We start from the raw sequence: 12,140 nt of genomic DNA on the forward strand, positions 1-12,140 counted from the left end.
TTAGTGGAAGGAGTTTCCTCCCCTAGGAGTTCCCTAGACCAATGAAATCAGTTTCCAGGTCCAGTCTCTTGTGAATAAACCCTAGACAATAACACTGGGTTTCCCAAGTGCTCTCCGGTCATAACCACTCTGTGAGCCCATTGCTACAAGCTTTCCTCTCCTCGATTTACAGATGAGCCCATAAGTTAAGTGGCTCATTAGTGTCAGCATCAGGATGCAATCCCAGGCTTCCAGGCTCCAAGCCGAGAGCCCTGTGCACATGTGTAGACAGGGGGGAGAAGGGAAGGGAGGATCAGAGCTCACACTTGAGCTTTCAAGGGTCTGTGGCAGTGGTGAGAAAGAAGGAGAAAGCTGTCAAGGTTAGGGGTGTCAGATCTGAGAGTGCAGGGAGTCAGGCAAGGCCAGAAACCAATAACACCCAAAGGGTTCTGGGAAGTTTAAAAAGTATTGTTAGGGGGAAGCTAGATGGCGCAGTGGATAGAGCACTGGCCCTGGAGTCAGGAGTACCTGAGTTCAAATCCGGTCTCAGACACTTAACACTTACTAGCTGTGTGACCATGGGCAAGTCACTTAACCCCAATTGCCTCACTTTAAAAAAAAAAAAAAGTATTGTTAGGGCAAAACCGTGTACATGAAGACAAAAGTCTCCTGGATGGGCCCTGGGAAGAAGAGCTGGGGCCTAGGAAGCAGATGTGACTGAGGCTGGGACACCTGGGGCAGAGCTCCCTGTGGGCTGGGCTGGTCAAGAAGGGATCCTGGCAAGAGGTGAGGCTGGAGCTGGGCCTCCAGATTCAGACAGCTAGATTGAAGGATCTCTGGATTTAGTTCTGAGAAGGACCCCTGATGTCATCCGATTCAACTTTCTCATCTGATAGACTGAGGAAACCGAGGCTCATGAAAATCAAGTGACTTTCCCAAGATCACCCAGGCAGTTAGTGGCAGAGTCAGGATTTGAACTAGCTCTTTCTACCATGCCGCACGTGTCCTCTAATGGGAGGAGTGACCATCATCACCGGTCACGGTACGTTTGCAGAGGTCAGGAAAAGAACCAAGATTTGTGAAATTTATGAGCAAAATGGGGAGGGTGAGTCAGATGTGATCTGGGAGCCCTGAAAAGACTAGTCTGGCTGTTGCCACAGAACCAGGGACAGAGAAGGCCAGGGCAAAATTAGAACTTCAAATGCCAAGGGCAAAATTCGTGGAGGGCCTTGACTGATGGAGACAAGACCAGGGAGAACTTTGAATGCCAGGGATGAGATCACAAAGGGCCTTGAATGCCAGGGCCAAAATCAGAGAGGCCCACGAATGCCAAGGACAAGTGTGTGGCAGGCCTCAAATGCCAGGGAACAGGATTATGGAGTGTCTCAGGTGCCAGCCTGAAGAATTTGGACTCAGTGAAGCAGGCAAAGGATCCTCCTGCTCCCTCTCCCTCTGCAGCGCCTGCTGGCTCACCTCCTGCTTAATTACCCAGCCAATCTTTCGCCAAATGTCACTCCCTGATGATTAATTGTCCTAGGTGCCCTCCCCCCCCTTCCAGGCCTCCTCCACTTAATTAGGTTTATAGAAATCACTTTGCCCTGAGTGGGACGGAAGCCAAGAGAGAACAGGAGGGGGCTGGTCCTGGAGCCCAGTAGGGAGGGCACAGGGGGACTTGGCAAAGGTCATACAAAGGGAAGGGGGGAGGGGGGATTGTGAGTCTTGGACCCAGGACGAGGTAGGGCCAACCAGGGTAAGGATGCTTCCCCAGAGAGGACGAGCACCCAAAGTCATACAGCGATGCTGAGGCATCTTCAGTTGGGTTGCTTGCCCCGCCCTGTCTCTTTCTTTCTCTCCAGCTTAGCTGGTACCACCCCAAAAAGGCAGGTTTCTCTCCACTTCCATGCTGTCCCCTGATCAGCGCAAAGCTTAAGAACCCTGTCATGCTGGGTCCCATGGAGTAGGTGGTCCCTGGATCTTAGAAGCCAAGGAGGATGGAGGAACACTGTGGGACAAGGAAGGGGTGGCAGTCATCCTTCCTAGATTTTGAACTCTGGGCTCAGGAAGGTGAGGCCGGACTAAGGGGGAGGGCTGGGGCTCTGGGTGAACCCCACCCAGGGTGGAGAATCCAGGGAGTAGGTAATTCCCTGATAGGCCACAAGGTGTCGCTGTTCAATCTGCTTTGCTGAGGAGGATGTGTCTGGTTTCTCTGGTGGCCAACTCAAGACCTTGCTAAGTAAGAGTCTGACCCCACCAGCTCTCCTGCCTCCTTCCCTCCTTGAGGGTCAGGGCTCATTCTCAGGCCCTCTTCTAGCCACGTTCTATACCAGGAATTCTTAACCTTTTGTATGTCATGGACAGTCTGGTGAAGGCTATGGACACCTTCTCAGAATCATATTTTTACATACATAAAAATAAGTATTTTTTATACTTTATACAAAGGAAAGCAATTCTATTGAAATGCAGTTACCAAAACAACCTTTTAAACAATCAAGTTCATGGACCCTTGGACAGTGTCTGTCCCTACCTTACTTTGCTAAGCCCAAATCTCCAGTTCCCCATCCCCCTCACTGAATTCCCCATCCCCTTCATCCCCCACCCCCTTCACTAAGGTCTCCCAATCCCCTAATTAATCCTCTCTCTTTCTTCCTTTCCTTTAGGTCCACTTCTCTCCCTCTCAATGACTATTCTCTCATTCACTCCTCCTATCTTTCATCTTCACCTGAATCCCAAACCTTGGGCTCGGATTGAGAAAAGAGACACAGAACACAACATCAACTCATCTATTGCAAAGGTTCTTATCCTGGGGTTTCCCCGGGAAGGGGAGGGGAGGGGAAGGGGAAGGGGAGGGGAAAGGGAGGGGAAGGGGAAGGGGAGAGAAGGGGAGAGTCTTGCCAAAGTTCTCAGAGCCCTGACCTCTGTCTCTGCTAAGCTCTACACTTGCATCTCCCACTCCCTTCTTTCTTATTTGTTCCTCCTCTTGGCCACCCTTGGCTCTGCCATCCACTTCTCTGGATCCTCCGTCCCAATGGACCCCACATCCTTCTCCCCATCTCACTCTCCCCCTTGCTCCCCTTAACACCCCAGTGCCAGCTGTCCCAGGGGGTGGGTTGGTCCTTTATGATTCATGTCTCTAGAGGTTCTCTTCTCAGCCCCAGAACGGTCAGAGTCTGCTCAGGCAAAGATAGAGACAGATGGAGGAGACGAAAGAGAAAAACACACATATCTGATGAGAGTTCCCAGCCTTTAACAACTATTTGCTTAAGTGGGTGGAAGAGGATAAGGGAGGAAGAGCTCAGGCTTCTGCTGAGGATGACCATCCCCTCACTAAGCCCCCACTGTCCTTAATGAGCTCCAACCCATCCCCCTCAATGAATTCTTCCATTAGCTTTGCTAATGCCTTGAATACCCTGGGTCCCCCACTCTGCCCACACCCTCTAAGTTTCTTCCACATCCTCTTTGCTGATCTCCCTTCACAGAGCCCCAGGCTCTATGACACACCCCATCCCTAAGCTCCAATGCCCATAACTTATCCAGGGTGTTTAGACAGGGGCCACATGATCAGTGGAAATGAGAAAGAGGACCCTGGAAATCCAGTGCCTGGAGATCCCTAAGGACTTCCTGTCTCACCTGACAACAAATAGAAAGGAATAGACTTTAACTAAGGCAGAAAAGGAATGAGGTTCCTTTGGAGTAGGGGATTTCCCAGGTTTTCCATCTGAGAAGACCCTTGAAGGGGTAAACAAGGGCTCATTTAAAGCCCCAGGAAACGTTTGCCTTTGGAAGGTAGGTGGCCCCTTTTAAAAAAAAATAATTGGGGTTTTCCATGTTCTGAAAGTTCGAAAGGAGTCACGGGTGTAAGAGGGAAGCCAAGAAAGCCGCCCCTCTCCTTCTGGCTGGAACGGCCACAGCGTCCAGACGTCAGGAAGAACGGGTTCTGCTCTTCTCTGCCCTTGGCAGTCCCGGGGCCCTCGTCAGAGTGACAAGCTGCAGCCGGCCCAGGGAAGAACCAGGAGAGGGATACAAGTTCCCTCGTCAGATACGTTATGGTCGGGGATCCGCTGGGCCGGACTAGCCAGACGCTGAGGTCCTTCCCAACCGTCCAATGCTGAGATTCAGTGGGGAATGGAAACCAGGCCACTAAAGGAGGCACCCAAGGAACAGAGGATGCTTAGCTTGGAGAAGGAAATATGTGAGGGCAAAGGAGGAGGGGTCGCCATGGTGATGGCCCTCCCTCCTGGAATGGAAGGGCTGAAGACTTACTCTGCCTGACCTCAGAGGCCAGCCTGAAGAACAGCAGATGGAAGGGCAGGCGATTTCAGCTTGGTATAACAGCTTTCCAACCACTGGGAATGTCCTCCATGTTTCTGTCCTCTTGTTCCTTTCAGGATTCCCCTTGGATTCTAACTCTGGGGGGCAGCTAGGTGGTGCAGCGGACATTTACTAGCTGTGTGACCCTGGGCAAGTCACTTAACCCTCATTGCCTCGCCTATATATATATACATATATATATATATATATATATATTCTGTCTCTGACATGAGACCTTTCCTGATTCCCCCCCCCCAAAAAAAGTCATCACTCCCCCTGGTGATGATTACTTTGTATTTATTTACTTTGAATAGATTGACTGCTATGTGTATAAGTGGTTCCTTCCCCTCCTAGCCTATCCTGGAAGACAGGCACTGATTTGTTTTCTCCCCAGAACCTCATATAGCACATGCTTGTTGAGTTGAATTAAATATTCCAGAAGGTCACAGAGCTAGACCCGGGAAGGACCTCAGACACCATCTAGTCCAATCCCCTCTTTTTAAAAATGAGGGCAATAAGATGGTGCAGTGGATAAAGCACCAGTCCTGGATTCAGGAAGATCTGAGTTCAAATCCAGACTCAGACACTTGATACTTACTAGCTGTGTGACCCTGAGAAAGTCACTTAACCCTCACTGCCCTGTAAATACATACAAACATACATACATATATACATACATACATACATAGGATGATGAAGCCCCAGGAAGCTAAATAACTTGCCCAAAGTCACAAAGGTAGGAAGTATCAGCTTTAGGATTTGAACCCTGGTGCTATGATTCTAGACCCTGGGTAAAAGGAGCTTCATCAGAGAGCTGGACCTAGTCAGGAAATCCAGCCTCTCTTACAACTAACTAGCTGTATGACCCTAGGCAAGTCATTATCTTTTGTCTGCCTCAGTTTCCTCATCTGTAAAATGAGCACCTACCTCCCAGGATTATTGTGAGGTTCACATGAGATAATATTTGTAAAGTGTTTAGCACAATGTCTAGCATGGAATAGGCTCTTTCTTTCTTTCTTTCTTTCTTTCTTTCTTTCTTTCTTTCTTTCTTTCTTTCTTTCTTTCTTTCTTTCTTCTCTCTCTCTCTCTCTCTCTTTCTTCCTTCCTTCTTTCTCCCTCCTCCCTCCCTCCCTTCTTCCTTCCTTCCTTCCCTCCCAATTGATTTGACTTGAATTGACATTATGTAAAAGGGTAGGGTTCCCCTTCACTTGAGGTCTTCAAGAAGAGACTTGCTGTTTCCTGCTCAGATATGGGCTACCCCAAGCCTTTCCTAGCCTGAGCTCCCCATGATTCTGGGGTGTGGGGAGGAAGTGGGCAAAATCACAGAGGGCCACATCTCCCCTCTCAGAGGGCAAGGGTCATTCCTCCCCCCCCCCCGCCCCGGATCTAGTGCCCTCTGAGGAAGGGGCCCTGTTTCTCCTGTGAGCTGGGTTCTGGGGAGGTGGCCCACCTCTACCCTCCCTCCACCTCCCCTGGGCCCTTATCTGTCTTTATGGGCCTGCCACCACTTCACACCTGCTCCTATTTGCAGGTCATCCATGGTTTCCTGGAGGAACAGGCACTGTGCCAATGCACTCATCCCCCTGGCTTCTTGCCTAGCCACAGTAGCCTCCAGGGCTGGTTCTTGGGCCAGGACTTATAGCGTCCCTTCTCATCCCTGGCCTTCCCTTCCTCCCATTTCTACTGAGGGTGGACTGGCCCAGATACTTCTTGCCCCCATTCCTTCTCCCAGGTCACTTCTCTCTCCTTTGATCCCTCCTATCCAGCCCACACGTTCCTTTCAGATCCTACAACACCGAATCGTTGTGGGGGTTTTTCTCCTTGAACACTTGCTAGGTATGAGCTCTTGGGCCAAGTCCTATTGATTCCACTTCCTTACTCTTCCTGGCATCCTTTCCCCTTTTCTCTACCCCCCCCCCAGACACCACTCCAGCACATGCCATCACCATGAGCATGAGATTCCCCTGGACTATTGGAAGAGCCTCTTCACCAGACTCCCTTACTCTGATTTTCTCATCATTTTCTTCACATGCTGCCTAAGGAATCTCCTTCCAGCGTAGGTCTGACCATGTTACTCTCCTGCTAATTAACCTTCTAGAGTTCCCTATTACCCACAGGATAAAGGGACAACTCCTGATCCTGGTACTTGAGGTCTTCACAGTCTGGCCCCAACCAACTTTCCAGCCTCCACTCGACTCCCATTCACTCATTCATTCTGTGTTCTAGTCAAACTGAACTATAGGGGCAGCTAGGTGGCGCAGTGGATATAGCATTGGCCCTGGAGTCAGGAGGACCTGAGTTCAAATCAGACCTCAGACACTTAACATTTACTAGCTGTGTGACCCTGGGAAAGTCACTTAGCCCCAACTGTCTCACAAAAAAAAAAAATTGAACTATAGACTATCTTCTGCTCTCGTCCTGCTCTCTCCAGCCCCTAGTCAATAAGCCCAGGCTTTCTCCCATGCCTGAGATATCTTTCCTCCAAATTCCCACCTATGAAAATTCTCCTCCTTCCCTCAAGGCCCAGCTCAGGTGCTCCCCCCTCCAGAAAGTCTCCCTACCCTCTCCCACAAAGCCCTCTTCCCCAATTAAAAGGAATCCCTCTCTGCCCCCTAGAATTTTTCACAGGGCACTCTAGCTACCTTGCGTCAGAGTTATTTGTATACACATCCTGTCCTTTCCATTGGATTGTAAGCTCCTAAAAGGCAGGAGCAATTCCATTTTTCATCTTTGCAACCACAGGATCCAAGTATAGAGCCCTGTACACAGTAGAGACTTTGTAGATTTGTAAATTCTTCCCTGTCACTTTAGGAAAGCACTGTGGTATTGTGGGAAGAGAACTGATTCTGTACTCAGAAGACCTGGGTTCAGATTCTGCCTCTCTTACAGAAAGCTAAGTAGAAGCCAAGAAACTCAGCAGATAGAGTACTGGCTAGGCTTGGAGTCAGGAAGACGTAAGTTCATATATGTCCTCAGAAACTTACTGGCTGTGCGATCCTGAGTAAGTCATTTAGCTTGTTTGCCTCAACTATAAAATGAGGACCTATCTCCCAGAGTTGTTGTGAAGATTAAATGGAGTAATATCTGGAGTAGGTGGAAACTGAGGTAGAATGACCGTCTATTCCCTGATTTTGTCCTGCTGGTAACCCGCTTTTTCCATATCTCCCATAGTTGAATGCTTTCTCTGCCCTTCAAGATCCAGTTCAGAGGGTGACAGCTAGGTAGCTCAGTAGTTAAAGCACAGGACCTGGATTCAGGAGGATCTGAGGTCAAATCCAGCCTCAGACACTTGACACTTACTAGCTGTGTGACCCTGGACACGTCACTTAACCCTCACTGCCCCGCGAAAAAACAAACAAATAAAAAAAACCAAGAAGATCTAATTCAGATACCACTCCCTTGAAGGACCCTAGTAGAGCAGAAATAGCATTGATCTTGGAGACAAGAATGTTCAAATCCTGGCTTCCACATTGGCAAGTCACTGAGCCTCAGTTTCCTCATCTCTAAAATGGGAACAACAATGTTTGCAATGGCTATTCCCACAAAGGGTTATTGTTAAGTGTATGCCTCGAAGCCCTATGGAAATGTAAATTATTAGCATCCCCTTCCCCTGAAATTGATTCCTTGGTCTTCAACCTTTCACTCCTGGTTCTGGTCTCTCCTCTCTATGGATCTCATTTTGCCTTTCATTGGTAGTGGGTATACATGTGTCTCAGCACATCTGCAATGTTAGAAGCTCCCTGAGGGCAGGAGCTCTGTTCTTCTTCATGTCTGTATACTCTCCAATTCTGAGCACAGGTTCTGCCACATATCACGGGCTTAACAAGTGAATTCAGACTCTCATAAGCATTTGTTTGCGGGGGAGTAGATGGGAGGGCATCTCAGTAGGTGAGGTCCATTGTGTAACGATTGAAATGACGCCACCTGCTGGAGACTTACTGTAGAAGAGTTCCGCCCATGAAGTGAAGGTCTTTGAGGGCAAGACCAGGAGTCTTTTCTTTGGCGTCAGGAAGTGACGCAGGCTAGTGGGAGGAAGAAGGAAGAGACTGGCGCTCAGTCTCGCTCTCTTTTCCTTTGGACTCTGGTGGAGAGCGGAGCTAGAAATGTGCTCTCCCTTTAATAGATAGGAATCTAGGCCTTTTCTTCTCTCTTTACCAAATTCTTATTCTCCTTAATAAATGCTTAAAAGTCTAACTCTTGCTAAAGCTTATAATTTATTGGCGACCACTCATTAGATATTTTAGACAGAATAGCTAGAATTTTAGCTTTAACAATTGCTACTGAAGAGGAATCTACCAATCAGCTGGGCCTGACTCCACAAAAGAAACCAAATCAGGTAAAACAGTCCTTCCCCTAAAGGAGCTCACTGTATGGTTGAGAAGGGAAGGAAATAAGCATTTATTAAGCACCTACTAAGTGCTGGGCTCTGTGCTAAGCACATTACGAATATCTCATTTGAACCTCACAACAAGCCTATGAGGTAGATGCTATTATTATTATTTTGTTTTGTTTTGTTTTGGTTTTTTTGGTGAGGCAATTGGGGTTAAGTGACTTGCCCAGGGTCACACAGCCAGTAAGTGTTAAGTGTCTAAGGCCAGATTCGAACTCAGGTACTCCTGACTCCAGGGCCGGTGCTCTATCCACTGCACCACCTAGCTGCCCCGCTATTATTATTATTATTATTTTTTTTTTGGTGAGGCAATTGGGGTTAAGTGACTTGCCTAAGGTTACACAGCTAGTAAGTGTAAAGTGTCTGAGGCTGGATTTGAACTCAGGTCCTCCTGAATCCACTGTGCCACCTAGCTTCCCCTATGCAGTTATTATATTCATTTTATAATTAAAGAAACTGAGGCAAATGATGGTTAAGTGACTTGCCCAGGGTCACATTTAATGTCTGAGGCCAAATCTGAACTCAAGTCTTTCTGACTCAAGACTCAGTGCCACCAGCTGCCTTAGGTTAGAAAGATAAAACTCAGTGAACCTTGCCAAAAAAAGAAGGCTGGACTGGGAGCCAAGAGACAAAACATCCAAAGGATGCTCCCATACCAATCTCAAATTCTGTTCTTTTCCATGGATAAGTTTTGGACTGAGGGCTTTGTATACTTCTATATCTGTTTATGGTTCCTGCAAATCTTTTCTACTGTGTGCATTTTCTGTGCAGTGAAATAAAAGCTGTCCTATACTAGATATGCATTTGGTACCTCCAGCGCTTGTACCAGAGCTGAGTCCTTCTCCTCTATTCCTCATTACTCACATTTCATGACACAAGCTAAATGTAAGCTATGTTTAAAGATTTTCCTAGGTGGAGACAATGAGTCAAAGGGAACAAGGGACACTCTTAGAGCCAACCCCCAAGAGCCAACCTAGTCCCTATTAACCCAGAGTCTTGGAAGGGAAGGAAGCCCTGGTCCATGGGTTACATTACATAAGATTGGATTAGACTAAACAGGCTTTTGGGTAGGGAAAGAATTCCCAAGAGTTGGAATATTTCCAGACTGATCTCTTGGGGATTCTCTTAGAAATACAGAAGGCATTCTTGAGCCTAGTCAACAGGACATTTTGAGTTCCCATACTGATTCTGCTTCTGGTTTGAACTCTGCCCTGCCCCTGACTCTAACTGTGTCACTTAGAGCAAGTCATGGTATCTCTCTGAGCCTCTGTTTTTCAGCTATAAAATGAGAGGTTTAGAATAAATGTTCTCTAAGATCCCTTGCAGCTTTAATGTTCAGTAATTCTAAGATTCTAATATTCTATGACCTAGCTCCAATGTATTTTTCCCAGGAAGGCTTCCCTGGTCTCCCCAGTTAAACACAATCTCTCTTTCCCCCACTTTCTCCTCCCCCCCTCCTCTTTCTATACTTCTCTCTCTCCTCTCTTCTTTTCTCTTTCTCTACTTCTCTCCTCTTTCTCTACTTCTCTCTTCTCTCTCTTTCTGCCTCTTCTCTCTCCTCTCTCTCCCCCTTTCTCTTCTCTCTTTCCACTTATCTCTCATATTCTCCCCCTCCCACTTTGCTGTTATCTCTCTCATATACTCGCACACCCTACTTTTTATTAAAATCATTTGTGTCTATGTCTTATCACCCCTATCAGATGAATCCTATGAGGTAGGGAACAAGTTGTATCTAATCTCTCTATCTCCTCCAGGAGCTGGGCCCTGGAAAAATGACTGACATTTGTATAGCATTCTAATGTTTGCAAGGCACATTAAATCATTCAAACCTAGAAATAATCCTTTGAGACAAAAACCACAGGTGAATCTGTAATGTTCCCATTTTACAAAATGAGGATCAGAGAGGTTAAGTGACTTGCCTGGAGACACACATTAAGTGTCATAGGTAGGATTAGAACATAGATCTTTCTTACTCCAAGTCCAGCATATTCTAGCCACTGGTGCACAACACATCTAGTAGCTAATATATTCTATTTTTTGGTGAGGCAACTGGGGTCACACAGCTAGTAAGTGTAAAGTGTCTGAGTTCAGATTTGAACTCAGGTCCTCCTGACTCCAGGGCGGGTGCTCTATCCACTGCGCCACCTAGCTGCCCCGGCTAATATATTCTTAATAAATGTTTTTGGTTTTGTTTTTTGCAGGGCAATGAGGGTTAAGTGACTTGCCCAGGGTCACACAGCTTGTAAGTGTCAAGTGTCTGAGGCTGCATTTGAACTCAGGTTCTCCTGAACCCAAGGCCAGTGCTTTATCCACTGTGCCACCTAGCTGCCCTCTTAATAAATGTTTTAAATTTAATGCTGACATTCTAGGATTCTAGCATTCTAATTAGGTTAGAGTCTGATGGAAAGCATCAGGGTTATAAATTTTCTAACCCCTAACATAGGATTCCTGAAGAGAGGCAATGAAGGTTTGAACTCAGGTGGGAACTCTATTCTGTAATTCTAACATACTAAGACTATAACAATTCAATGAGTCTGAACAGGCTGTGATTCCAGAATTCTCTGATTTTAAAATTCTGTGATTCTAACCTTCTAAGATTCAAATAGCCTGTGCTACTATGATGCTAACGTGCTTATCTGCTGACATTTAAGAGTTCTAACATCAGCATTCTGTGATTCTATGATTTTAACATTATGAGACTCTCAAATTCCATGATGTCAACATTTTGTGATTTTTACTTTCTACAACTCTATGTGATTCTAAAATTCAATGACAGAGCAGAGGAGTCATTTGCTCAGAGGCAGGGGATAATGATTAAAAACTTTAAAACTCTTCTGAGAAACAGGAAAAACCCACAGGCTGGTGCTTCCTCCCCCTGCCCCCCACCTCCCATCCTAATTAATGAATTCCAAGGCCAGATGCTCCTTTTCCTTCCCCCCTTCACCAGAAAATATTGACTAAGCACCCTCCTGTAACCCAGGCTGGGGCTTGAGGAAGCAAGATTGAGTGTGCTTGGAGCTGAGCTTTAGGGAGACGGTTCTGAGGCTCGGTGCCCCCGACACAGGGCATGGGCTTCCTTAATAAATGCAGCGTGGTGCCCAGAGCCCAGGACTGCTTATTGGTTTCTCTTTAAAGGTTTAATTAAACTCTCGTGGTCATTAGCTTCATTTTAGTTAATAGAGTCTAAGAAGGGAAGGGTACTTGGACTTTCTCTTCCAAGTAAATGGAAAGGTGGAGGATGAGGAGAGCAGAAAGGGAGAAGACCCGCAGGACTCTGCTCAATGACTTAGAAGATGAGGGATTTTAAAATGCTAGCTGCTAACTAATGATTACTAACACCATTGGCCAGGAGACAGGATGCCTCACTAGCATTCTTCTCTAGGGTGTTTCCTGCTGGTCCAACATAATAACCCCAGTTTCCAACATTGTATGATTCTAACTTTCTACCCTTTTTTTTTGGTTT

The 12,140-nt window shown here is 46.9% G+C and overlaps 1 protein-coding gene across 1 annotated transcript in view; it reads right to left on the reverse strand.

Annotated features, from left to right (window-relative positions):
- Positions 1–12,140, reverse strand: part of PDE2A (phosphodiesterase 2A) — a 178,529-nt gene that overhangs the window by 49,714 nt on the left and 116,675 nt on the right. The window lies entirely within an intron of this gene.

This window comes from Dromiciops gliroides, chromosome 3 (assembly GCF_019393635.1).
Source record: "Dromiciops gliroides isolate mDroGli1 chromosome 3, mDroGli1.pri, whole genome shotgun sequence".
Classification (NCBI taxonomy): Eukaryota; Metazoa; Chordata; class Mammalia; order Microbiotheria; family Microbiotheriidae; genus Dromiciops; species Dromiciops gliroides.